Here is a 14331-nt window from a genome sequence, read left to right as displayed (position 1 = left end):
ATTGCATAAGTTAATAAAAATGAAGGTTTAAAATTCTTAGTAAACTAAAACTAATTTATAAAAGTTCCTATTTAAGAGAACATATAGTCCATTTAAAAATTTGGTATAGCATATTTTTTCCACAGAAGGATTTGATCTAGCTCTTATTATTAAAAACAAAATCAAAAACCAAATTAAAGCACATATTGTGAATTGCTTTTAGCTATTTTGTTGATTATCACAAAACTTTCTAAAATAAGAAACAGTGCTAGGAAACGTTTTATTTATTTCCCACTTATAATATTTTTATCTCTACATCTTTTCCCTTCTTTTATTAATCCCTACTGCAGCCTTGTTGTAAATTTAAAATGTAATTTCAGTCAACCATATTTTTTCCTTGAAGAATTTAATGGATTCCCCAAATATTATAATGTTTAACATGAATTTGACATCTTACAAATCAAATGTTCACAATGATTGAATTGTCTTAACTAGCTTGATAATTCCACTTGAAATTTATATTTGTCAAAAACGTTACTATTCGATGCTATAGCTTCACATGTAGATCTTCAACTTCTGTCTCTCCAAATGGGGTCATGCCTTTCATCTCAGAAAGGATATAGAATGAGTTTCCTTTCATTACCTCAGTTCCACTCCTCAGTAGCATTTTATATCTCTACCTTTTCATACATAATTTATAATCTGCGCATGTTCTTTGAAATAGGCTTTTCGAAGCATCTAGAAAAAATGATCTCAACCTTTTTGACATCTTATGTCTTCTGCAAATAGGAAAAGGGCTATGAACTCCAGCATTCCTCTGTTGGCAAGTAAACATAGAATATTTGTTTTGAAAAACTAAGTTAAACAAGCCGCAGGAGGAACAGAAGTGTAGTTTAGTTTCTCCCATCAAACATATGTTGTGCTTATTTCCAGAAAAGTGAGGAGAGAGCAGCATATTTTGATTATTAAATAAAATATCTAGGGTGGCCGAGGAGATCCACTGTAGGAAACTCAGGACACCTTCTCTATAGCCCCTATCCTCATGGGGAATGGTGACAGGTCAATGTCACAGTGAAAGTCCTGCAGTATTTTCATGTTCTACATGCTGTTGCAGACTCTGATTCCTGGGAGTACACCAAACAAGAGATGAGTGTGTAGTCTGACTATGAGGGGGTGCTCTTAGGAGGACCACGGGTAGAAAGGAGAAGAAGGAATCAGGATCAGGCAGAGAGAGGACTTAAGCTGTGGTGCCATCCACTCTGCAATGAAATCAGTGTATTAAATGTAAGGGGACTCAGTAAAACAGAAGATCCAACAGAGCTGTTCCACTTAAGAGCAAGAGGGCCAGGCCTTCATGTCCCCAGTTGTCCCATCATTGGATATGGTCTTGGGTGAGTGAGCTCTAAGCTTTGATCAGCTGACAGCTGAGGACTCACCCTTAGCGGCATTCCCAGCAGCTGGAGTAAGGCGTCCTCCACTCCTGAAGGAGGATCTGGGATGCATCAAAATATCCAGCAAAATGCTAGAAAGAAGGGGATTTTACATGGAGTAAAAGTTTCATGAGGAGTCATCAAAATGTCTCCCAATTCACCTCAACATAATTATAATCACTGCATTTATTCTAAGTATCATGCTGGGAGACTCAGGTTCTTCCAAAGTGATTACTTCTTGTCCTTGTCCTTACGTGACCAGTAGTTGCGGTGGGTTGACAGGAATCAATAGCCATACTGTAAAGCACACCGTGGCGGATGACCTAAAAAATGCAAAGTGATCTCAAAAGATTCCAAAGAGAAAGTGGTCAGGGATGACTCTGTAAAGAGAAAAGCCTTTGAGATGGATCTTGTCTTAGTCCATTTTCTAGACCATCTAATTTATAAAGGATAGAGACTTTTTTTTTGGACTCTAGGTTCTAGAGAATGGCAAGGCCATGAGCATGGTAGCTGCATCTGCTCAGCATCTGGTGAGGGCCTTCTTTCTGGATATTAACATGACAGAGGGCATCATGTGGCAAGACAGAGCATGTTAGCTCAGGTCTCGCTCTTCCTCTTCTTAGAAAGCCACTAATCCCATCATGTGGCCACCATCATGACCTCATCTAATCCAAATTACTTCTCAAAGACCTCACCTCCAAACACCATCCACATATGATCAATGGGGATTGAGTTTCGAGTTTCTAACACACAAACTTTGCACAGACGCGTTCACACCATAGGGCATTTTAAGTAATTAAACAAATTGAGGCAAAGGAGGGGATAAAGGACTTCCAAGCAGCAGAGGGGATAAATTTGTTTCCACTGGGCTTTTATAACTATTCAATAATGAGGACCTACTGAATCCTTTAAAATAAAACAATGCATATTTTTATTGCATCAATAGTGTCATAGCCATTGACGTGGAGCAAAATTTTGCTCGTCTTAGAAATCTATCGCTAGTAAAATAAAAGAAGGATCAGCACCCACACCCAATTTGCATATCAAGAACCTATCTCTCTTTAGTCTTTCATGAAGGCTAAAACCCTATCTTAATTTTTCAAACAGTACAAGCTTCTTACAATTTAGTTTTAGTAGAATATAAGTAAATAAACAAGTAGCGTGTATGTAAACTTGTATTCCCATACAGCAAGCTCCTGCACCCAATTGTATTAGAACCAAAAGAAGAAAAGGATCTATTTTCTCCCTGTGGATCTATTTTTTCCCTATTCTGAGCTGAGTCGCTGAGAAAAGTCAAAATATAAACACCTTAAATGTCATGCTCAGAGAAGCAAAGTTACAATTGACTTCAGCTTTGAACTCTTGCCTCTGTTGTGCAAACAAATCACACCTAATGATCATATTTGTCTGCAGGACAATTACTCCTGGGACCATAGCCTTCACCATGCAGATATTTTACCCCTCAGTACTTTTTCTGTGGATTTAAAGTGCTGTTCTCTAATGATTTCTTTCATGCAAGTGTTGTCTTCTTGACCAGATCTGTAAGTTTCCTTTATGGAGAAAACACATCTTTGAATCTCCCATAGAGTCAGCTCACTACTATGTTTTAGCAGGTTTGAAAGAACTATCTTTGATTGACTAGACACCTTCTGCAAATAGAACATGACCAGAAATTGTGGTAAGTAGGCACAATGAAATGTAGAAATGACCATACCAGGATACAATTTGGATTAGGATTCTGTGGCTACGATATCTACAGTTGCTTACCACTACCACTTTTTAGATACCACACTGTCCTCCAAGTTTATATTCACCCCAAAATTTGTTGGAAAAAGCTGGAGGTATGGAGGATGCTGACTTTGTCCTGAAGGTGAACCACTGCAGCAGGTATCTTAAGAGGATGTTGGAGGGACAACAGAATGTTCTAAAGAGTAATTTTTTTAAGTTGTTACTATGGTTATGAAGTATCTTTTTCAGTCTTCCCACAAAACTTCAGTGAAATCTAAAATAATTAGTGGTTGACAGTCTTGCTATAAATGCTCATTAAATTGACTCCTTTGGTTAGCAGGACTGGAGGGTCTCAAGGTGTCAGAACCCGTCTTTTTCTCTGAATTTCCTTTCCTTTTCTTTTCGGCTTATGGGGATGCACCTCACTTTCTCAGTAATGAGTTAGAATGTTTAAAAGTCTCTAAAATACTTACTGGTGCACGTGAACCTAATAGTGGTATTCACTATGCCATGTTTGTGCAGCAGTATTTCTAAGTGTTGATTTACTTTGGTGTGGAGGTGAGAAGCATTAGCAGCTTTAATGTGGGCATAGGAGACAATGTCCTTAAGGCACTGTCATATTTCAGGGTTTTTTTTTTTTTTAATAGCTTCAAACCTACACCTGGTAATGCACTTTGAACTTGTTTGTGTTTTTAGTCTGACTCCTTATGAAACCAGGGAGATGCATTATATTCTACCCTGAGGAAGAACACTAGACTTCAACCTGCCTTTTCTGTGTAGCTGCCTCACTACTGGCTTTTATGGGTTTTTTTCATTTTCATCTTAATTTTCATATTTCCAGTTTCCTCAGCTTATTTTAAAATGCCTTCTTCTATTGGTTGCCTTAGAGTCATTTCAAATGAACAAGAGACTTAAGGAAGGAAGGATGGAGAGAAGGAGGAAGAAGAAAAGGAAGGTAAGGAGGGAGACACAGAAGAAGACTAGTTCTCAAGACAGTGAGTTATGGTAAAAATGACTTTTTTCCAATGAAATTTGCCAATGAGCTTAGATTTTAGCATCAGCCTATCTTCCATAATCACCACTCACAAACGTGCCCAAAGTTTCATTTGCGGAGCAAAGGCAGAATGTTTCCATCATTAATTTGTCATATTTAATTAAAAAATAAATTAATCCATAAGTCCTTGTTTTTTAGGTTGCTTATAGGAGGAAGGAAAGATGGAAGGAAGCAACCTGGGAAGTTAGGAGGGAGAGAATGAGGAAGAAACAAAGAAAAGAAAATGATGTTTCTGTGAGTCCATTCTAGTTCTTCTGGTCTAACTTCCAGCAATTTAATAAGTGACTGCTTTAGAGGGGGGTATCAGTATTAGATGAATGGTGTGTGTGTGTGTGTGTGTGTGTGTGTGTGTGTGTGTGTGTGTGTCCTTCAAACTCTTCACTCCACCATCCATCCAAGAATGGGGAAGAATCACTTTATTAACATGAGTAGCCTTAGTAGAATTTGCTGAAGGAGGTCTATTGCTTCCACAGGAGTGTTCAGATTTAATACCAGGTGAGAACCATTGGTATCCAAGAAGTCAAATCATTCACTAATACCTCATAACAGATGTACTTCTTTGTGTGTGTGTGTGTGTGTGTAGACCTTGTACAGTTTGGGTTGTGATTGTGTTGCTCTAAGGAAGTTTTGCATCTGATTTTGATAGGCATCCCTGGAAACTTACCAGCTTGAAGAATTCATGGTATTGGTTTGGGAGTTCTTGAATCACAAAAGTAAAGTACAATTGTGTAGATATAAATTCTCATCCAGGTTTTGTCCACACCTACTTAAGCCTATGCAAAATTATAATCTTTTTCTTCTTATGCCTATTGATTTTTTTTTTCCTATTCTCTTCTTCTATGAGGTAGGAGACCCTTAATGGAGGTAGTTAGGGGATTGATTGTAACTCTTACCTCTTTTAGTCCAAAGCCTATTATTCCTTGGAACAATTAAATCCAACCCCTTTGGTTACCAGGACTGGAGAATCTCAAAGATTCAGTTCCCATCTCTGGCTCTGATTTGCCTTTCCTTTTCCTATTGGTTTTTCCCTTTACTTAAAGATGAGTTCGGATTTTAGAATGCTTTTATGTAGCAGTAATGTCTAAATGCTGAAGGAGCAGAAGGATTTTTAAATGATCAGATCTTTCTAGAAATCTTTCAGTGGCACAGCTAATATTTTTTTTTAACTAATAAATCAGGAAAATGACTGTGGGGTTGGGACTGACTCCAGGCATGGCATCATCTTGGAGGTACTTCTGTTTGTGGATCAGGGAAAAAAAAAATCTCAGGGATTTTTGAATCTTACCTCCTAGAGACCATTTCTATACACTTGATATTAGTGGAAGGTATGATGTCTTCTCTGATATTTCTAGAAAATTCCATCAGATAAGCCTCAGTGATCATCTTACCAAGCCACTGTGAATTGGACCAACTCCTACCCAAATGCATTAACTAATAAGAAAATTTACTTTTTTTGTAACCATCCACTTATTATTTAAATTCATGTTTCCTATGACAAAAAAATGTATAATGCTAAAAAAAAATGGATCGTGTGATGAAATATGAGATAAAGGTGACTCCATGTGGTGATAGGTAGAATGGGCCCTAAAATGTCTGGAGAATTCTAAATATGTGGGTGTCAATGGAAGGGCTAAGTGGAGGAGCCTCTGAGAAAGAAAATGGCCAAGTTATAAACAGTTTCAACAGTTTTAGAAATTATTGCTCAATTTTTTAAAGAAGAAGATCTTAGAATACCACAACTCTACATGGCATTTCTTTAAACATGAATTAAATCTCCAGTCTTTCTAGCTACTCGAGTTTGATCCAGAGTGAAAGTCATACCAATGCAATAAAAACTCATTCTTATTTGAAAATTTAAATGGTATCTGACATTTAGTGCCTAAAATTAAATGCCACAAGAAAAAATTTAAAACATTTTAAATGTTGAATTTCCAGAGCGTTAAAAGATGTGTCTACTTGTGTTTCATCTCAGAAAATGGTGATTCCCCTCAATGTGTTCATGTTGAACCAGAAACTGCTCAGTGCTTCTGAGATCCTTCTCTACTTATCTTGATTTTTGTGATTTTATTTTTATCAGAAAGTAATGTTCTTTTCCAATCTTCAGCCATCAATTCCCTGTCTTTAAAGACAATTTAAATTGTTACCCTGAGATACGCATCCCAAGCTACTGGTATTTTGTTTGAATGGGGTACTATGATGGATACTTGGTAAGGGATCATAAAGTGATGTCATTGAACTGGATCATATTGATTTCTTTGTCAGCAAGTTTTATCTGGTTGTACTTAAATGAAGCTGTCTTCTGAATCATTTTTAATGAAATGAACACATGGCTTAAAGTTTCTGATGATCTCACAGACCCATTCAATATATGGAAATCAATATTATTAACATTTTCTCAGAGCATGCATAATTAGAGACATTTTTTTCCCCCTGAGGCAGCCTGAACATCTAAGCATGACATCACAAACAACTGAAGCATTTAATAACTTGATTACCATTCAATAAACGGGCAGTGTGCACTGGACAACCTAAATTCTTATAAAAACCCCTCAAGATAGTTGTTATCATCCCTAATTTATAGGTGAGAAAAATGATATCCGAGAGGTCAAGTAATCGGCACCAAATCAGGTAGTGATTTTCAAAGCTATGACCTTGTCCCAAGGCTCTCTTTGATGCCAAGGATCTTTGCACGCTGTTATCCTGCTTGTACTTGGCCCTGAGACGAACCAAGGCAGCATCTCTGACACTCACACTTGGTTTCAATTGTGAACCTAAGAATGAATCCAAACTAGGGTGATCTTGATTGCCTTTTTAAAATCTAATTTTTCCTTAACAAAGTTGCTGCGGGGGGGGGGGGCAGTATTGGAAGAGCCAGCTTTGGCTCCAGCCTAGAGGAAACTTTCCTGAGTTTCTCACTGTAGTGTGGATATGGCTCCCCCTCTCCCTGCTTGAGGGCAAGTTTAGTTCAACCATCAGTGAGCAGGCACTTCCTAAGTAAAGTACACCAATGTCAGGTCTGGAAAAACAAAAACAAGCAAGGTTCACTATATGACCTTGAGGAACTGGCAATTTAATCTGGTCTACTTTTACTGTCTTTTCCACGTCAACCAAAAGTAGTTGAGAGACACGTTAATTAATTACACAATTAAGTATTATGCTGGTTTTATGAGCTGCACCCTTCAGGCTGCTAGGCGGGTTTGTAGTTCTTAGGTAAGATGGCCCTGGGGTAAGTGCTCACGAGGTTACACAAGTATCCTCCACCTTTGCTTCATTGACCAGGTGAGGGCCACCATCCGCTGCAGGAAGCACAGAGCATGCACCCTGCTTTTGAATGTTTCCTTTTGTCTATTATTGTAGTTCTTAAGTTTCATAATCGGATGGGTATCCATTTTCATAATCTTCATTGTTATGGTTTAGATATTAGGTGTCCCCCAAAAGTTCATGTGTCAGACAATGCAAGGAGGTTTGGAGGTGAAATGATTGGACTATGAGAGCCTTAACCTAATCAGGGCACTAATCCATTGGGGATTAACTGGGTGGTAACTATAGGCAGGTAGGGCGAGGCTGGAGGAGGTGGGTCATTGGGGTGTGCCTTTGGGGTGTATATATTGTCTCCAGGCAGTGAAGCTGTCTCTGTCTGCTTCCTGGTGGCCACATCCACAGCTTCTTTCCTCCACCATACTTCTCTTCCTTCGTGGTATCCTCCCTCACCTTGGGCTCAGAGCCATGGAATTGGCCATCTATGGAATGAGACCTCTGAAACCATGAGCCCCCAAATAAACTTTTCCTCCTCTTATTGTTCTTGTCAAGACGTTTGGTCACAGCAGGAAACTAGCTGACTAAAACATGCATGTATGTTACTGACAATGCCAATGTGAAGTTAAATAAGTAAAAGAAATGCTCTCATTTTAGGCTATAAGGGAGCATCTTATAACATCTTTTTAACTTTTTCCCTCCTTGTGGTTGGCGATATTATCTAGGCTAACAACAAACATAATTTTCATGTCTGTCTAGAAGAAATTTTTGTTTGGAAATAACTACAAAAAAATGGGAATCAGAATTGGAAACTTAATCTTGAGTTCTAAGAAATGTGGAAATTAAAACTGTTAAAATCGGTTAACGCTGTAAGCATTCAGAATTACTTTCTTTGATGGAGTCATTCTGAGAAGCTGTATTTCTTGTGAATACCCACACTATAGGAGGGAGGCTTGTGTCTTGCACCCTTGACATGCATCCCATGAGGTAATCATTGTTTGGCCGTTGTGCCCATGAAAGGCCGGAGAAGCAGTTAGCTAACTTGCCATTGTCACACAGCTCTGTAAGTGACAGAGCTGGAACGTGTGCCCAGAGCCTTGACATCAGAGTGCTCCTCATGGTGCTCATTTTCCTGATGGCTGAAATGAATGATTCTAACTATTGCCCAACACTCTTTGAAGCATTTAGAATACAAGAAAAAGGATCATTTGCCTACATTCTAAGTCAGCGGCCTTAAAAATGCTTTATTATGTACTCTTTAAAAGAATTTTGAAAATCCATGCATTATTATGTATTTTTAGGTTGGCATATAAAATTCTTCATCATACATTTAAATATTTATGATGGTACAAATTGTCGAGTATTATAAATCCTGATCATCTTAAATGAAAATTAACATTGTAATTTGATAATTTCCAACATCCATTTAAATCATATATGAATAAGTTCTCCAACACCTGGAAAATTTACATTATTGCTTCTTTTCTTTAAACTTATATTACTATTCTACAGAGCCCATAGAGCTTATCATATGTATTTCTATGCTTGAAAGTTTTTTTGTTGGTTAGCCTGTTACTGTCTTTGTTTTATATATATATATATATATATATATATATATATATATATATATATATATTGATTTTTTAACTTAATGTAACCATATGTGATGACAGGTTAAATTGATTCTGTATTGACTCATCATTACCATTATTACTATTATTATTAGTACTAGTAGTAGAAGTAGTAATGGTAGTATATACTAGCAGTAGCTGGTTTTTAAAAATTAGTTCACATATTTATAAATGAAAATTATTTATTGCTTTACGAAGACAAGCTTCAGCATCAATTTTAGTGCATTGTAAAAGAGTTGTACATTGTTCACAGTGTATATTATTCATGGAAACAAATATGTGGAGAAATTCATTGAATTTTATTGTAAATTCTTAGATTATATTTAAAATAAATCCTATTAAGTTCATTAATTATGTTAATTCTATCAGCTGAGAATTCATTAATGTCTACTTTTATGTATTGGAAGTAAAGGGATGAAAATCACATCACACAGAAACAACCTTTTTGTAGCCATTAGTAGTTCACGGCCTCAGTATCTGGGATCTATACCAAAAATCTTTTACCAAGTCCTTTCAAATGATCATTAATCATGTCTGCCACCCTTTGACTTAGAGGCACCTGTTTAAACTGAATTGTTTTTCAGATGTGGTTGAGAAATGAAAATGTTAATCACTGTCTTTAGTTTTCTCAAGTTGGCATAACACAACTACCATAGACTGTGTGGCTTAAACAAAAGAAATTTATTTTTCATAGTACTGGAGGCTAATGGTCAAGAATCAATGTGTTGGACAATTCAATTCCTGGTGGGGCCTCTCTTCCTGACCTGTAGACAGACAATTTCTCTGTATCTTCACATTGTAGAGAAGATGGACAGAGGGAGCAAGCATTCTCTTCTCCTCTTCTTAAAAAGCTGCTAATATCATCCTGGGAACTCCATACGACTTCACCTAATCCTTGCTACCTTCCAAAGGTCCATCTTCAAATGCAGTCAGGCCTTAGTTTGAAGGTTGTTGGTTCTAGGACATTTGTAGATAGCATAATCTGTACATAGTTGTTATGGTTTGGATGTGAGGTGTCCCAGAACAGCTGAAGTGCAATATAATTCAAGAAGGTTCAAGGAGAAATGATTGGGTTGTAAGAGTCTTAATCAGTGAATTAATCCCTGATGGGAATGAGTGGTAACTGGAGGCAGGTGGGGTGTGGCTGGAGGAAATGGTTCATTGGGGGTGTGGCTATGGGATATACATTTGTATCTGTCAAGTGGAGACTTCTCTCTCTATCCTTCCTAATCACCATATGAGCTGCTTCCCTATTCTGCCATGAGCTCCAAGGAATGGAGCTGTTCTGCTATGTATTAAGACCTCTGAAATTGTGAGCCTTCAGATAAACTTTTCCTCCTCTAAAAGTGTTCTGGTCAGGTCTTTTAGTCACAGCAGCAAAAACAAACAAACAAACAAACCTGACTAAAATAATAATGAAGTCCCTTATGTAAAATGTTGGAGTATTTGCATATAACCTACACACGCCCTCCCATATATTTTGAATCATCTCAAGATGACTTATAATGTGTAACACTATGTAAACAATATGTAATTATGTTATGCTGTATTGTCCAGGGAACAACAAGATAAAAAGTCTAGATATGTTCAGTTAATGCCTTTTCCCCAGAAATATTTTCATCTAAGATTGGTAGAATCCACAGATGGAAACCCATGGATACAGAGGATTGCCTGTATACAAAACATTTTTATTATACAAGTTATTTTTATTGAAATGTTTGTGCTCCAAAATTTATTTCGTTAAAAAATAATCCATGATCCAACCTAACTAGAAAATCTGATTTGTCAAACAAATCAGATGAAGTCTGCTTATTTTTTCTCAGAAAGTCTGATTTATTTCACTTGGAAGAAATGTGTTAATGTGTATCCTTTGACAACTAAATCACTTCCAAATTTGAATTCTAAGATAAAGAGATGATAAGTGGAGAGAAAAATAGCTGGAGCACAGAACTTTGCCAGGACCATCTCTTCTAGGTGTCAAAGCTGGTGAACCCTTTGGCCCCTTCCTTACTGTCCACTGACGCCTTCTTTGCTTTATCCAAATGGCCTGTCCTCCAGAACTGGGCAGTGGTTTACTGAGGCAGTGATCCTGTTAAACAAGGCAGTCATCGCTTCATCCCTCATTCCTTAATGCCTGAAACTGAAGCATTCTAAGAAGCTTTAAAAGAGTACATTTATTATAGTCAGTCTTTGCTTTTGTAAGAAATATGTATAAATTGCCAGATGCACAGTCCCAAGCCTACAATCCCAGTGATCAGGAGGCTAAAGCAGAAGTATCACACGTTCCAGGCGAGTATGAGCAACTTGGGTGAGACCCTGTGTCAAAATAAAAAAATAAAGGCAGGGAGAAGTCATTCAGTGGGAAAGGGCCCTTCATTGTGATCTTTGTACCATCAACAACAATCGAAAAATTACCTGAGTGTGTGTGTATCTCTAAGTTGGGAAATTCTATCATTAGAATTAAGGGACTTAACAAAGTTTTGATTGTTCTAATGTTCTGATCTGTACCTTTGAACCCAGAGGACTTGACATCTTAGGGACAGTGGCTATGGATGCAAGTTGAAGATGTGGGAATTGACTCTGGCCCACGAACCTCTTGTAGTCCAATTTGAAGGTTGTAGCTCTAGGATATAAGGTGAGGAAATGTCTGAACCTAATTTGCCAAAGGACGACATTTACAGGCGATTGGGAAGAATTTAGGAACTTCTGAAACTGACAGAAAGCCTTACCCTTTCAGATTTCCTATAAGATTGTGAAAGATTTCTCCTAATAGGCCTACCTGTACAGACCCTGTGCTTACTGAGTAATATGTTCTGAAAATCACAGTCTAGAGTTCCCTGAGACAAGCCGTTCCTTGGACTTTGTTTGAATTTCATTTAAATGTCATGAAAACAAACAAAAAACCCCCACAAATTTGTTAAAATCACATAACTACCTAGTTTTCTTTTGAGAATGCCACAGTAAACAAAAGTGGTTACTGATCTCTAAATAATCCAACCTGTCACTGTTCCTTTGTAAAAATTTATTTATCAAATTTCCCTTCAAGAAAATAGGTATGTTAAACCTCATCAACCGACCACAGATCTGGCCTGCTGCCCAGGTCTACTTGTGCTCACCCCAGTGCCTTGCCAAATGATCCTGTGATACATGACTGACATTGGAATTGGCATGACTCTTTTTGAAAAATATTCTCTTTGGTAAGACGGCAAGAATTCCCCGAGAAATTCTTGATAACACACAGTGTTGGTCAAAAAAATAAAAAAGATTGATTTATCAAAGTATCCTCAATCCTCTAATTTCTCTTGTCTAACCAAAGGGGGTAGATTTTAAAATATGCTTTGTGAAGAAATACACAAATAAAGTCACAGTTGCATAATGTTACTAGCTTCTTCTGTCTCTCCATATGCTTTAAAAACTTTTCATTTTCCAATTGACACATTCATATCAAGTGATGCCAAAGTGCTTACTTTACTAAATTAACATAAAAAGGGGGGAGCTTGGTGAGTTACACACACAAATTGACTCAGCTCACTAGAGTAAAATTGCATTAACATTTCACACAAAGGCTTTAGATAAAAAGTGGAAAGTGCCTTTTTTATTTTTTCATTCCTTTGTTTGTTTGCAGTGCTGGGGATCAAACCCAGGACATCATGTATGCTAGGCCAGGGCTCAACCCCTGAACTCCTGCAGGACACCCAAATGTGATATCTCAATTCATTCAGCACCTGTTTATCATGAACTCCTTCTAAGGCATTGTTTTAGATGTGCCACATAATTTAGAACTCAGAAGGGCTTTGAGACAGCAATATTCCACCAGAGGGGTCCTTCCTAATGTCCCTGGGAGACAAACATATGACCTCCACTCAGGCTTTGTGAATGTGGAGTGTTCCCTGCTTCTCAATGCAATCTGTTCAATGTAATGTCTCTGAGAGGTTTGTAACCAGTGCTTTTCTCCCTGTAATGAGGTGTCTAGAATTGATGCTCTCTTCCACATGTGATCCCACCAGGGAAAGACGTGGTAAAATCATTAGCACTTAAAAAAAAATTTTTTTTTAAAGGCCTTTACTTCCTCTCTCTCTTCATCTCTATTTATTTTTGACCCATGCATTTTATTTTCTGTCCCAACAATTTACCTGAAACTGCAAGGTCAACAGAGGTCTCTTGACTACCACACATTTGCAGTGATGTCTGACAAGTCTATACCAAATAATTTTCCTTAAATTTAAACCTTCTCACCATGGCAAAATTTCATGCACTGTCTTCTGCCAATTAGCTATCTCCACTACAGATATTTTAAAAACAAAGATTTTTAAGTTGATAGTTTTTAATTCTATAACTCAATCATAAAGTAATAATGCAACTTAAAAATGAAGAAATAATCTGAACAGACATCGCTTCGAAGCAGATATACAAATTATCAATAAACATATGAAAAGATATTCACCTTACTGACCATTAGGGAACTACAAATTAACATTACAATGAAATATCACTTCCAGGTACCCAATAGGAAGACTATTAAAAAAAAAAAAAAAGACTTTAACAAGGTTTTCCAAGGATGTGGAGAAATTGGAACCTTCATTTATTATTGGTGTGAAGGTGAAACCATGCAGTTGTTTTGAAAAAGAGTTTAGCAGTTCATTCTAGGTTAAACATTGAGCTATCATGGGACATACCAGTTCTACTCCCTGGTATATACCAAAGGGGAATAAAAATGAGTTCACATAAAAATCTGTATAACCATTTTCATAGCAACATTATCTATAATGCAGCATTATTTACAGCAGCACTATTTTGGGTAATTCATATTACCCAATACTGGTAATGGTTCATGTGTTTATTTATTAATGAATAGATATATAAAATGTGGTATCACCATACAATAAAACATTATTCTACTATGTAAAGCTATGACATATGCCACAATATAAATAATCTTGAAAACATGCTAAATGAAAGAAGTCAATCACCAAAAAATATATATATTATATAGGCCCATTCATATGAAAGTTCCAGAAAAGGCAATTTTTTAGCAGATAAAAAGTAGATGAATGATTGCATAGGATTGGAGCTGAGAGCTTAAAAGCTTGCAGTGACTACTAGTGGATATAGGTGGTTTTATTTCTGGATGACAAAAATTTTTTTAAATTGATTTCAACAATAGTTACACAATTCAATGACTATATGACAAGCCATTGAGTTGTACACATTAAATGGGTAAATTCTTGTTATATCTCAGTAAAGCTGTTATATA

Source organism: Callospermophilus lateralis, chromosome 16 (assembly GCF_048772815.1).
Source record: "Callospermophilus lateralis isolate mCalLat2 chromosome 16, mCalLat2.hap1, whole genome shotgun sequence".
NCBI lineage: Eukaryota > Metazoa > Chordata > Mammalia > Rodentia > Sciuridae > Callospermophilus > Callospermophilus lateralis.
This window is presented reverse-complemented; position numbering follows the sequence as displayed.